Genomic DNA, 15,130 nt, shown 5'->3' on the forward strand with positions numbered 1-15,130 from the left:
TTATCATGATGAATATAAAAAAATATATAGGATTTTTAGATACATTTTTCCAAAGAAAGTAACTTCACGCCATTGTAAAACATCTCAAACAAATTATGTTGTGCAGCCAAATACATCGTGTTCTTGCTGATAACGAAAGGCTCTCGGGCTGGAACAAATGTACTAAGAAAATAGTTTTGTTGTGGTATTGTAATCTCATTGCTTGGAGGAATTTTGTCCTTTGCCTGACACAAGTGATATAAAGAGTGAGACTCCAGACCTTGCAGCTGCGTCTTTGATATTTACCTGATAGGTACATGAACAGGTTTGCTGTTGGACATGCCCCATGATAACCTTAGTCCATCTCACATGGTGATAATTTTGACTTTTAACATCACAAGATTTTTCTTGTTCTCAGGTGCTGGCTTTCAGGTCATGTATTTTGTTGTTCTTCAATGTTTTTTTCTTAAAATCATGTATTAGACCAACATTCAAATTACAATAGAGGATCCCTGTTCAATACTATATTAAATACTACAAAAGTGTGTGTGTGTTAAGTTTAACAGCAAAAATAGTTCATAGCACATGTGATGTGGCCATTTTGTCTTGCTAATTGCCACAGTCAGATATTTTATTTTAAACAGATACAGTACATCAGGAAAGTAACATAAAAATAAAATAATAAATAAATAAAAGTAAGTTACTGAACAAGATGAATACATTAACAACACAATATGTATGTAAGTGCAGTGTTTCCCACATCATGTTAATAGTAGTAAGTAGATTTCAATAAAATGTAATAAAATTTTATTAAAAAACAAACAAAAAACGTGTCGTGACCAGATATACAGCATGTAACATTAGTTCGCTGTCACTCACTTGTGGATCATGAGGTTAGAGGAGACGCAAGACCCCCCCCCCCCCCCCCCCAAAAAAAAAAAAAGTAAATTTGAAATTGGTGGGAAACATTGAAGTGAATATGTAAATAAAGTACAAAAAATGACCTCAATGAGAAACGACCTTAGTCAAGGAGTTGAAGAACCTGATGGTCACTATATTGTAAGAGCTCCAGCGGTCCTCTGTTGGGAGATGAGAACATTTCCAGAAGGGCAATCATCTCTGCAGCATTCCTAATGTGTCACAGACCATGAGAAAGAAAATTATCCAATCTGATAATAATAACACATCAGATTTATATTGTGTTTTTCTAGACACTCAAATAGACCTTACACTGGAAGGGATACATTTTTCATGCATGTACACACTCACACTGTGGTGGCAATAAGCTACTTAAGTAGCTACAGCTGCCCTGGGGCAGGCTGACGGAAGCGTGACTTCCAGTGTGTGCTTACGATCACCACCAAACATTCGCACCTTCCATACACCAGTGTGAGTGGCACCGCAATTGCTTGTGAATTGCCTTGCCAAGGACACAACACATGACTTGGGAAGAGCGGGGATCGAACAGCCGACCTTCTGGTTGCTGAACGACCGTCTCTACACCCTGAGCCACGGCCGCTGATAAGACAAAGACTGAACTCGTGAATGCTAGACATCATGTTTGGATGGAACGATGTAAGACTCATCCCTAAAGTCAAGCATGGAGATGGCAGCATCACACTATAGGGGAATGATTTTCAGTGGCAGGGATGGTAGTGATTTATCACACGTTAGTCAAATTTCATAAAAGGAGGCTTAGCAAGATTGTTTAGAAGACACAGATTAACCAAAGATGCCATTTATGATGTTAATAATTTGTTTCCAACAACAGGAGTATGACACATAAAACGCTGTCTTTTGTTGGTGTGACTGAGTTTTTTCTTTAGAAGGATTTAAGGCTTATCTGGCTTGCTTTACTCCACATAGAAATAATTACCATAACAGCAGGATTGTCCATATCTTGGTAGCAATAGAAATGGCTGTCAACATCAAAACGCTGCTGCGACCACATTAAGTACAAAGCAAAAATTATGCTCACAATCACGAAGAGTTGATAACGGTGTTGGCTTCAAGCAAAACTTAAAACGTCTCGAAGTAATTGGATTACCATTTACTAGAGTTGTCAACAGACATTAACCCTTCAGGATGGGAACATGTTTTCCCTTTAGATGTGGCAGTTCACTGATCTTTCAATGGAAATCTATTCTACAGTACTTAAGTATAGGCAATGATTATGTTGAATTTTCCAAACCAGTTACATTATCACTTAATAATGACTATATGGCAGTGCTCCTCAATAATTTTTTGTTACAAAGGAAGCAGAAAATATAAAAATATGTTTTGCCCACCCCATCAAGTCTTCATTTTAAGTACACTTTTGTAGAGAAGCTAATACTCCTTGCACACTCTCTGACAATGAGAGCGCCACTGCCAACTATTGTAATGGATGTGCAATTATAATTTATTCTAGAAACATGTTTCCCGAGGAAAAAGGTGTGCCTCATTGAAGTCTGAGGCCGGCTATAAAAAGGGAGCATTTAATTTTCCCTGTTAATGCCATAGAAATCCATTTGGAAAACACAGCACACTTTAAATGTGAAATTAACCTCTGTAATGAATATGTCGTTGCCAGTGAGGGCTTGCTCCAACTGAGGGCAGCCTGGCAAAGGGTACATCAATAACATATTTGAGTTGACGAGAATTCGCACAGCCAGAAAAGTGTGCAGCTGCATGCCTTTTCTAACTTAACACACTTGGGAGAATGTGGCCTTTTAATGTTGGATTTCCAGCAAGTAATAATAGTTTGGATCAGCGCTCTACGATAAAATCTCTTTTCAGGATACAATGAAGCAGGTCATAAATGAATATAGTATGTTAATTGTGTATTTTGATGTGTCTGGGTCATATTCACCAAAATATGAAAGTGAAGAATGGTTGAGGATATTTAAACTGCATGTAAACAAGAATTATGTGTGTCTTATTTCACTCTACACTGTAAATAGGAGTGAACAAAACATCCAATGTGTGCTGTGGAACAGTTTAATATATTAAAGTTAATGTCACACACAAAACTGACCTAGTTATTTTCCGTGAAGCCATTGGGTAAACAAATCACTCTTTAAAGTTACAGTGCATGATTGATCCTGATTTGTACAATGCTCCTCAAACTTCAATAATATGCAGAATTAAACTACCAATTGCATTACAAGCATCATCTTGGGCAATATTAGTGCTGCTAATGCTGTATAAACTGCAGATGTTGGATGTCTTGCATTGTCTTTTTGCTGACCTAAGCCACATTCAGTGCTCCTTATGTATTTAATGTTTAACATTATACTCGGTTCTTTTCTCAGGTCAGCAGTTATGAAAAAGCATACACAGCAAGTATTCTATGTGGAAACATTTTATTACAGTATTAAAATAATGTCACAAATGACAACCGTTAAAGACATGATACTCATACATTCTGTACATATTGTTTAAAAAGAAAAAAAGCTCTTCATCTATGCACTCAAAGCATTCCCAAAAATGATAAATAGCATGTTTATTTTTCCTCATCTTAGAGGTGCAGTTTCAGCTGCAGATAGCATTTGCTGCCCTCCCCACAACCGTCTTAGCAGTTAATCGATCTCAAAGCAGCATGTGCCACCACTCCATTAACACACTTTCACTTTCAAGTGCTATTTAGAACTGATGCACTTACAGTCTGGAGCACATCATTACTTACTGCTGACATTTAATTAGAAAGAAAGGCTTGAAAAAAATGTATGGAGCGTAACACTATTACCGAGTAAGACTCATTCATTTTTCAGCCCCCAAATCCCCCTTTTTTGATTAGTATTGACTTATTTATTTTGTGTGTCACAATTTGATGATACTGGCTGCTAGCATTTGGTGTGTTGCCCATGTGTCTCTGTTGTATCTCAATTTATTAGATAATGATATTTCAAGACGTGATGGAAGACATCGCCAAAAAAATGTTGATTGTCAATCAGTAATGTTTTTATCTAGTTATAGCATACATATATAATACTTCATAAATCTGATGCATTCTTTTCAACCCTAACAGTGAAATCATTTGATTAGAAAGATCTGTAAAATTGCTCCGGAACATGACCATGCTGATGGAGACATGATGTTGTCACATTGTAAATTATAAAGTGGAACCTCTAATATAATAATAATAATAATAATAATAATAATAATAATAATAATAATAATAATAATAATAATAATAATAATAATAAGAAGAATAATCTACAAATATTTTCCTGGGTCAAACTGTCAGCATCATAAAAACTTGCACACGCAACGTTTGAATTCATTACCGTCGTGCGGGTTAAAAAAGTCAAACTGCAAAAATAATGTTATTTTAACACTAAACCTAACCCTAAAAGATCCAGTCTAATTAATATAAATGACATTTAATGTGAAGGCAGGGGTGGCAAAGGTACTCATACTCATACTTTAAATGGTAGAGTGAGAGTAGAAATACAGATACTTAAAATAAAGACAAAAAGTAGAAGAAATGATTACTAATTCTGTTCCGACTGTGGTATGTACAAAATGATAAGCGTAAAAATAAACCTGTCAATTATATACAATAAATATTTTGATGACTTGGCACAACATCAAAAAATTCAGTGCAACCAAAATAATTTCCGTCTTTTATTAGCTTAAATTAATAAAGCAAAATGTTCAGAATTAGAAAGCGCTGAAAATAAATCACTGGACATGCTATCAAAACGGAAAAAATTGTAGATATCTATTCTCTAATGTAGGGAATACAAAAAGTCATCAGAAAAATAGGCAAGACTTAATTAAGCAAGTAAAGTACAGACAAGGGTGATTCACACAGAGAAACCTCACACAACTGTAAACATTAGTTAACGACTGGAAAACAAAAAAAAAACTGCCTTAACTTTACTGTACGGTATATCACATGACATCATCCTGGAAGCTTACTAAAGCGTTGACACTGGTTGTTTTTTGTGTCAAAATGACAAAAAAAATAAATAAATAGCAACACACTCTCCCAGACTTAATTCTTAATGCTAAGTTGAAGTCTAGTGAGGTATGCTCAGTTACTACGAGACATCCCAAGTCTCAAGTGGCTGATCTTCAGCTCGATGTTATACAGAGGTACATTTATCCTCAAAATTTAGCAGACTTCTTTATATTTTTGTATGAACTTTTTAGGTTCCACAATTAAAATCTCATATGCACATACATTTATTGACTTCTTCCTTTCCTTGTTTTGCAAATAAAATGACTGCCCAAATTGTGGTTGATTGCAAAAAAATTAATAAATAAATAAAAATCCGGCAAACAGTTGCAAAACATTACAAATAAAAACCCAAGCAACTCAAAAAAGTCGGGTATCTCCCAGTACAAAAAGCATAGTTGCATAGATTCAAAACTTGCCAACATGTCCATTATCAAAAACACAGTCAGATGCTGCCTCCCACCCAACATGCTGTGCTGACCACAAATGACCCACAAATGACCTGTGATAATAAATACACATTTATTATAAATTCACAGATGAAAACCAGACATTGCTTTTGAATTGTGGCGCAACAGAATTATATATATATTTAAAAAAACAAATACAAGACTCATGAATCAGGCCAAGACAAAATTGATGGTCCCATTCACTTCATATTTTGTTACACAACCTTTTGCGACAATCACTGCAATCAAACGATTTTTCTAATATGCATGTAGATGTTGTTCTCATTCATCCAGTTCTTTCATTCTCAGGGAATTGAATCAAATGTTCAATAAAGATTTAGATCAGGTCTCATAGAAGGCTACTTCATAATAGTGCAATGTTTTGTGTGTACTTTTTCTTGGGTATTTGGACCATTATCATGTTGTAAGTAACCAGAAGAAAATCAAGCTGCCTGTTTATCATTTGCTTTTTAACCTCCTTAAACAACTTTCTCTTTCACTACCTCTGGTTCATATTTAGTGTGTTTACAAACCCTTTAAACAGACTGACTGAATGCCTTGAAGTTTGAAGACACATGTGGTGCTAATTGACACTATGGTCATGTTATTTTTAATGCATCTTTTCAAGGATATAGTCATTTTTGTCCAGGCCTGATTGTTTTTTTTAAAAAAAAACAATTCTGTTGAACCACAACTCAAGAGCAATGTCTGACTTTCATTGGTAAATTTTCATGAAATGTGCAATTTATTTATTTCTTACCACACATGCCTTATTTGTTATCAAAGTGAAAAAACATTTTTAAGCGGTTAGCCTCTTTTTACGTGTCACAAGTAAGAATGTTAACAACAATGACTTCATGAGTGCATTATTGTTAGTTTCTCAATATTGTGTTTAAAAAAAAACAAAAAACTCATTTGCCAAAGTAAAATGGCAACTAAAAATGAAGTGTAGCCTCGGTTATTTTAAAGTGACCCACAATTCCCTATTGCAAAAAGATGACTCACATGAACCAGAAGTCCTAGAAAGGATTGTGCTTGACTTCAGAGGTTCCACTGCTTTGTACTCTTCTGATTATATACAATATAACAATATTGTATGAATAGAACAGCAAACATATGCCATGCCTGTTTTGGCAATGCTTGTTTCTGACAACATTCTCAAAACATGTATGCTGGACTACAGAATAATGTTGGCCGCTTGCTTCGCATGTGTACTGTATCCTGCTGGTATGTTCCATCTTCATCCATACAGGTTTCCTGCTGTGTGACATTAGAATACAAAAAGCCACCATGTATGGAACTCTATTACATTCCGACAAGTTTTACACGGGCATACAAAATGGTGCCAAGACACATTTAGCTATAGTGTCAAATGTCTCTCAGCTAAATGAATGCCTTGCTAATTTATTGTTCCTAGCATATCCATAATGCAGAGTAGAATTTTATTTTAGGGGCTATAAATACAAGCGATAACAAATAATATAAATAAATAGTAAAATGCCCCCAAAAATGTGATCCTTGTTCTTCAAGGCCTAACCGCTAACTGTCACTGGTCAATTACACAATGCAGTACACGTATGATCAAAAGGAATGCGGATATCCTTGAAGTCAAGAATACTATAATACACTCAGAGAGGTTGGTGGAATTTTGTTTAAGAGGGAAAACAAACCTTTTTACAGTCGTACAGGGACACATAGTATGTTCCTTTCTTCTTAATCCTGTCACATTTCACTTAATCCCTTATCCCTTCAGATTTCATACACTGTCAGAAGAATCCACTAGTTCATTCATTCCTCTCTTTGTTTAGTCATCTTTCTGCCCATGCACTCTGAGCTGATTAGCGTCAGGATTCCTTTGCTGAAATAAGAACTCAATATGTCTGTATAACAATTTTGAAAACCCGAATTTCTCCTCTCTACATGTATTTGTGTACCATGTCTCCTCTTTTGTTGACAATCCCTCATCAAAATCATTGTGAATTCAGATCAGCATAGAGATCAGAAAAGAAAACAAAAACTTTTATGCTGTTGCTGGCTCTCGCTTGGTCTCTATTCACGGATCGTCTTGTTTAATCTTTATTTACACCTTCATGGTTTACATAATCTGGATTTAACATTTATTTGGCTTTTTTTTCTTCTTCCAAGCATGCGTCATGCCTTTAAGCACATTCTCATTGTTTTACGAATCTTCCCATTTAAAAACGCATCTCCAAACCCAACACTAAAATAAAATCATGAATAGAACGAACCTGAGATGAACTGCACATAACTGACCCTAATCCTCGAACAAAACAGTCGACGACACTTTGGCTCGATGTGTGTGTGTGTGTGTGTGTGTTGGGAGGTTCTTCTGCAATAGAGTCCAAGGCGAAATTATCAACAGAAACTAAATCGCCCCATTGTATCACGCACTAAACGTCCTCTCAGGCTCATATGTCATCTCATATCCAGAAATCATGAATACATTGATATATAGTCGACAAATCGACCTATAACCAAGCAGCCTTATACTTCATCCGCTGATCCCTCAACCATACTGTATTCCTTTCCTGTCTGCCTGACGTCAACCTCCTGTCTCCACCACACCAAAAGATGCTCTGGACCTCTGCGGACATGCCTAAAGTGACAAAGAGGTCAAATCAATCACACACACACATGCATCTGGGCATACACATTGTAGTCAATGGGAGATAGTTTTAAAATGTTTTATGCAGAAACAAATAGCTTTTTGTTCATTCAGAACATGCACACAACAAAGAAAAATTTGCAGCGTTAAGAAATAATGTAAACCTAACTTTTGTTCAAGGCAGATTGCAGTCATTAAATCCTTTTGTAATTCTAAGTGTACGTTCAGACCATTGATGCGAGCCTTGAGGTTTACAATCCTTAAAATGATCAAAAAGTTTATGGTCCAGAAGAAGAACATAAAAAAAGTACTTTGAGGCTCTCATTTAAGTTCAGCTGTTCTTTATGTTTCCCAAATGTGTCCTTACATGGCTGCAGAGCAACAATAACTTCATTTGTGTACTTTAGACACCCAAATTACCTTCATATTTTCAACCAATGTCAAGACAAGATTAGAATTGATATCTAATACTTATATTTTATTTGGTAAAGAATTGTCACTGCATGTACATTTTTATTCCTCTCAAGAGTTAGACAAAGAACTAGAAATGCACGTCATAAATGATCACAGCGTATTTGTTATGCAGTCAGTATATTTGTTATATTTATCCCATATTTCTAGCATAAACATTGTTTGGCAAAACTGATGCACACCTTCTTATATTTGAGAACGTTCTATGGAGAATTGTCTAAGTTCAGAATTACCCAATCACAATTAATCACACTGAAGAAACCCTTTAAAGTGCCTCTGATTAAGACCAAATAAATTTCAGGTGTGCTATTTGGAACTGTTCATATAATAGTTCCCTCCTTCTTAACTAAGGCCCAATTCCAGCCTGAATGCATAAATAACGCTGCCACCACCGTGCTTCACTGTTGGTATGGTCTTTTGCTTATGAGCAGTATTTATTGTGCCTTTTGAAATTATGGTTAAAATATTACCCTTGGTTTCATCAGACCGTAAAAGATTCTGTTATGGTATGATGTCTTAGTATTGCAAAGAAAATAAGGCCTCCATTTACAGACTCACTAACTGCTACGGATTGTCCATATTGTTATGGAATTCACTTAACACTACCAAGTTACGCCCATAACACTGATTGTTATCGATATTTAAAGAAGGATCCCGTTGCTCAAACGGGTTGAGAATGAGCAAAAAATACTTGGTAGATAATTGCGATTAGTCGACAACATGCGACAGATCCGTCGTTCTTCTGGTGGTGGCTAAAGGAATCAAATGAAATGTATGCACTTTCTTTCATTTGGAGTTGAATCAGAATCAGAATATACACATCATTCTTACACCACCTTGGCACCGTCCCGTGCACCTGTCCCTTATTTTGGAATGAGAATGTTGGCAACCCTAGTACACACATGCAATCATGCACACAGTGTTCCAAGAGGCAGAATGCGCTCCCCTTCTATGGATTAATGAACACACACATGTTTTTGTTGTGACAAATGAGGCAACTGTAAACATTAACTACAGTGACTCTTTTAGTAACGCTGCGACTGATAAACAACCACCAACTTCAGAAAAAGTTAATAAATTACCAACTTCAATTGTATTTACGGTACAAGAATGATGAATGAGGTCATTTAAATCCCTGTCAGCACACAACCATCGCATCTTGCCTGTATAGTTTCCATTAGTCCCGCCTGGCGCTCTGGTCGCTAAATGTCCCCAGTCGGAGCAGCTACAGTGCTTCTTCACTCCTATTTGGTGGTACTCTGAATAACAATCTGAATAAACACAGTCCAACAACGCTCTGTGTTTATGAATGGTCGGAGTTGGGCAGAGCACGCTTAATCTATTTCTGATAGCACTCCCTAATTGTGACCATACAAAAAAGTGTGAAAAAAAAACAGGTAGGGACCACTGATTTAGAGACACCCTCTTTTTAAAAGGAACACAGACTATAATGAAATGCATTTTTCAAAAATAATTTCCGGTTTAACATTTTGTAGAAACTTACTTTGCATGGTCGACTGTTTGAGCCCCGCTCTCCCCAAGTCATGTGTCATTGCGTCCTTGGGCAAGGCACTTCACACACGTTCACACAGTGCTACTCACACTGATGTATGGAAGGTGCAAATGTTTGGTGGTGGTCGGAGGGGCCGTAGGCGCACACAGGCACACAGGCGCTTCCGTCAACCTGCCCCAGGGCAGCTGTGGCTACTTAAGTAGCTTACTGCCACCACAATGTGAATGTGTGAGTGCATGAATAATGTATTTATTCCAAAGCGTCTTTGAGTGTCTAGAAAAGCGCGATATAAATCTGTCAAGCAAAGCAAAACAATTGCAAACTACTTAAAATGAAAAAAATACACGCACTGTGGGACATTTGGATGCCATTTTCAAGCAATCACATTTTTAAAGCCAGGTTTAACCCACATACTGTTATCTCTCCAAAACCTCACTAGGCACTGCAAATTAACATTAAACTGCAGCTGCTCAAAAAACCAAAAACAATATATATATATATATATATATATATATATATATATATATATATATATATATATTATATGTGTGCATAAGAAATAAGTTCAGGAAATGCAAATGCAAGATGGTTAAGCAACATGAACGTCTCATATAATGATGAAACTCCATTTGAGATAAAAGATAGTCTTGATCACGATAGCGACGCATAGTTGAACAAACTGATTAAAAGCAGCAGATGAGATCTCGGAAATGATCACTTCTAGGAAGTTAATCGTTAAGTGCAAAAATGCTGTCTGTGAGCCGACATGACTTACTATTTTGATCTTCGGTGAGTCTCGTGTATTGTTTTAACATGAAAAATCGATGGCAATTATTACTGTTTAATTCCTTTTTCATTCTCATTATTCTTTATGCCATTTTTGCGTTCTCTAATCACAATTAGTTTTACATTCCCTGTTCATCAGCATTTATAGTATGTCTTCACATTGCCTTTTTACTATTATATGCATTTGCTATCCAATCTTTCTTCCACTTCCCCACTTATCACTGTTTGCACTATCGGGTCTTAAACCACATTTCCACATCTCTGTTTAGGACCATTTGGTCGCCAAATTCTACGCCTTTGTCAAATAAATACGCTTGCTCACAAATCTATTTCATTGCCCTCCTCATCTTTAATGCATACATTTCTCCATTCATTCACTTCACCCTACTTATTGCCAAACTGATAAGGAAAATAGATTTAACTTCTTTGACAAAAGTTGTAGGGAATGCTGAGTGTCTGTGACACAATGCAAATGAGGTTGAAAAGTATCTCAAATGAAATACTGTATGGATGTTGTATTTGTTGTATCTTGACTAAACACTGTTAAAGAGATCACCAATAAAACAGAATGAACACTACTATTCAGATAAGTACACTCCAAATGATATATATATATATATATATATAGAGAGAGAGAGAGAGAGAGAGAGAGAGAGAGAGAAGTGTAATAACTATATATTACACTTCCAAGCTCAAATTTTTTTTTCAAAGTATTAAGCTTGTTTTTGTTTTGTTTTTTTACATTACCCCAGGATTACACCGGCTGCGTGTGCGTTGCGTCTTTGCTCCGCTCCGTCGGCGCAGCCGATTCGTTTCCATTCTAACATAGCTACACTGTGTTGACTATTCACATACCCTAGAGGCTGACTTTTATTTTTTATTTTATTTTATTTTATTATTATTTTTTGGTGGTGGTGGTGGTGGGGGTGGGGGGTTAAATCCCTAACCCAAGCTAGCAGTCAACCTCACTTTTAATTACAGGATTGTGATGGTACAGGAAAAAAGTTCACAGGAGTGGAATTATCCAAATACAAGCTTTTTATTATTTTTGTATGTAGCTGACCTGCAAAATGGGAGCGGTGAAGAAGTGGGAGTCATTCTGAGCGGGAGCAGGGCGGGCCAGGAGTTGTTTTCACAGGGAGCGGGATGGTCCAGGACTTTTTTTTTTTCTTTATATGGTCCAGGACTGGGACAGATTGGGATTTTTTTCTGTGGAGTAGGATGGGGCATGAGATAAAATCCACTTCTGTGTCACCCAATAACATGCATGTACACATGCACGCGTGCATGCACGCACACATGCAGTACATGAATACATAAAACATGCTTTAACTCTCACACGGATATAGAACGGATGCTATTTACATCCCAAGTAGGCTATGTGTGATGTGTTTCATTGGTGAATTACCATATAAATAGGTGCCACTGCTTATCAAGCTTTATTTGAGAAGGCAAAACATAGTGATTGTGAGAAAGACAAAAAACGAATGTAAGAGACTAAAAATATGTTTGTTTGCTTGATGGCTCCCCTGCCCCGCGTCGGCTCCGCTCATGTTTAACCGGAAATACAGGGACAATTTAGGTTACATGCGCTGAAGCCGGTCTCACTACCCCATCAGTTCTTCACATGTGCAACATGTGAAATAGCGAATTGCCCGGCCTTAGCCATATACATGTGGTCGTTAAAAAAAAAGAGAATTTAAGAAAGAATGAAAAAGAAAAAAAAGAACAATTCCTCTCTTCTTAATGTGGCAACCGCCTTCATGTGGCCCATTTGCCTCCAATCACCCAGGTACTGTAGAATGGTCATGTGGTGCTCGTAAGTATTCTGCATGACCGTTTTGAGGGAGTCCAGTCAGATGATGATTACAATAATCAAGTCAATCTGCAATCTTGCTAGTCTGCATAGGTGTCAAACTCCGGTCCTGCAGGTTTTGGATGTTTTCGTTCTGATCAGCTCATCAGCAAGCTCTGCATTAGCCTGATAACGATCGTGCTGATTGGAATCAGCTTGTGTTGGAAGAGGAAAACCTCAAAAACCTGCAGGACTGCAGCCGTCGAGGACCGAAGTTTGACACCTTTGGCTTAGAACATGCAACTTTTCAATTCTAATAGGTTTTTCAGTTGGTAAAATGTTGTTTTAGTGGTTAATTTCATATGACTGCTGTCGGGTCTGAATCTATCAGCACCCCAAGGTTCCGGACAAGGCGGATCTAGAAAAATATTTTTTAGGTGGAAAGAAGGGTGCTTCTTTCCACCCCATTGGCGCTCAGTCACCATGCTTGGTAATTCACCACCTTTCAACATCCGCACCTCGTGTGCGGGGGGCATTTTCTAAGCGCGGATGGCACTGTGCCATCGGCGCCGAGTAACAACAAATATCTGCGCTCTGGCGCCACCGGCTCTACATGTATGCGAGACAGGCGCAAACTGCTCACTGAAATCATTCACGGCGCATGCGCTCTTCATACACCAAATATAGCAGCGCCCTATTGAACACATTTCGAAGGCTCTAATGTAGGGCTTACACCATATTTCATGAGAAGAAGACCTCAATCGCCTTCTTTTTCCCGCATATATTAGCGAAACATGCAGAAATATCTCATGGTCACATGATCTCAAACACGTGATCAACGCAATTTTAAGCAGCTATGCCAAAAAACAGCGCTGTCAGAGCCATCCGTGCCGGGAGCCAATGGCGTAACTGACTTAAAGAGAAAAATCAACATTTTTTTTTTGGGATTTATCATGGTACACGTTTCTTAATTTACCAAATATTCTATATTTTGATTCAATATCTAACAGATTGTGTTGAGTCAAAGAAATAGTTGTTTTTATTTACTCAAATATTACAAAAAAAAGGACAACATAAAAAAATTTTATGGGGTACTCACTAAAAAAAATGTAATTAAGTTGAAAATGTAATATGAGTATAGCACATAAAATAGTCATACATCTGGGTATGATACAAATATGTGAACACAGGCATTTGTGGTTAAAAAGTAAGTAAGAAAACACCTGCGCCCATCTCAGGTATGGAGATTAGTTTATTTATGTAACAAAGTTATTTTCAGGAGTTACAAGTCTTATAACTGCTATACCTTTACTCCCACTCAATTAAACTGGCCTTTCAGTGTGAAGAGTGAGCATGCCTCTTTAGCTCATTTGTGCAACTAACTCTTTAAAAGCAGTTGTTTTGTTGAGGCACAAGTGAACGTTGCATTTTGTACATTTGTACACAGTCTGGCCCTTACAATTTGGACAAAGATGTAGAAAAAAGTGCTGCATTCACTGCAATCAGACAATTAAGCGATGCAAGACTTATAACTCATTTTCCAGTATTGGATTAGGGATTGTGTATAAAGAGTAAAAGTGCAAATATCTCTGGCATCTTATTTGCTGAATTTTCTTTTAAGTGTCAAAATAAGAACATACCGTGGTGAACGCCATTATCCTGGTCACGTGATCGTGATGACGTATCCTGTGCGTAAAAAAAAGCTGCCTTTGTTCATTTGAATGGGAGTTTGCTGACGTAATGGGCAAGAAAAAGGTCGTCTTCTATCCCAATTACAGTGCCAATTCTGCTCAGAGTAAAATCCTCAGCAGAGTAAAAGTCACCTGGATGTTTAGAGTCCAGTTTAGGGACCGTCCACAAATTACATTTCCAGAGTGAACAAGGTCAATGGTGACTTGACTGTTAATTTGAGCCTCTGTAACATCCAACTTTTAGACGGTCCCCAACTTCAACTCGCTATGAGCCGGCCGGCTGAATGAGTCGTCCACTTTCATCCAGTTTTCGTCTGGATACAAAGCTTTGGCGAGTCCTCAGTGGCTGTACTGCCTTTCAAGAAGTGCTTCTTTGCAATAGGGTGTAATTCCACCTTTGATGCCCGCCGTGGGACGTAATAATTCCTGTGTTTTTGTTGTCATTAGCGGCCATGTCATATATGCGTGTTTTACGCACGTGACACGTCACGGTGATCACGTGACTGTCCATAATGGCCGATACTGTACTTAATGCAAAATATTCATAAAAAGTCCTATACAATCATAATCGCTCAACATAAATTGACATTTTTTTTCAGGGAAGAGTTAAAATTAACCATTCCACAAAAATAGCTGGTTAGTTTTTCATAAGTCTTGTATTCCTTTAAAGTTCTAGGTTGTGAAAGTCAAATTTGTCGCTGCAAATTAGGGTGTTAGTAGGCGTGGCAAGGCTGTCTTTTAGGGTGGCATCTGCCACCCCGGTAGATCCTCCCATGGTTCCGGACTTGGTCTTTGTTTTTTAAAGACAGTGATCCAAAGGCCTTTTTTCGTGCCCGGCGCAAGGCTCTTGCAAAGCGCAGTCTCACTGTGTCCAT

The 15,130-nt window shown here is 37.4% G+C and overlaps 1 long non-coding RNA gene across 2 annotated transcripts; it reads right to left on the reverse strand.

The window, feature by feature from the left end:
• Positions 1–972: 972 nt before the first annotated feature.
• LOC144052289 (uncharacterized) lies at positions 973–14,543 on the reverse strand. 2 transcript variants are annotated; one of them, XR_013294187.1, is made up of 3 exons: positions 14,205–14,543; positions 11,833–11,978; positions 973–1,109 (listed from the first exon to the last, which is right to left on the reverse strand). It is a non-coding gene; the product is annotated as an uncharacterized LOC144052289 (long non-coding RNA). The 2 variants fall into 2 exon arrangements; XR_013294186.1 differs by lacking the exon at positions 973–1,109 and adding an exon at positions 5,134–7,990.
• Positions 14,544–15,130: the final 587 nt, after the last annotated feature.

Source organism: Vanacampus margaritifer, chromosome 5 (assembly GCF_051991255.1).
Source record: "Vanacampus margaritifer isolate UIUO_Vmar chromosome 5, RoL_Vmar_1.0, whole genome shotgun sequence".
NCBI lineage: Eukaryota > Metazoa > Chordata > Actinopteri > Syngnathiformes > Syngnathidae > Vanacampus > Vanacampus margaritifer.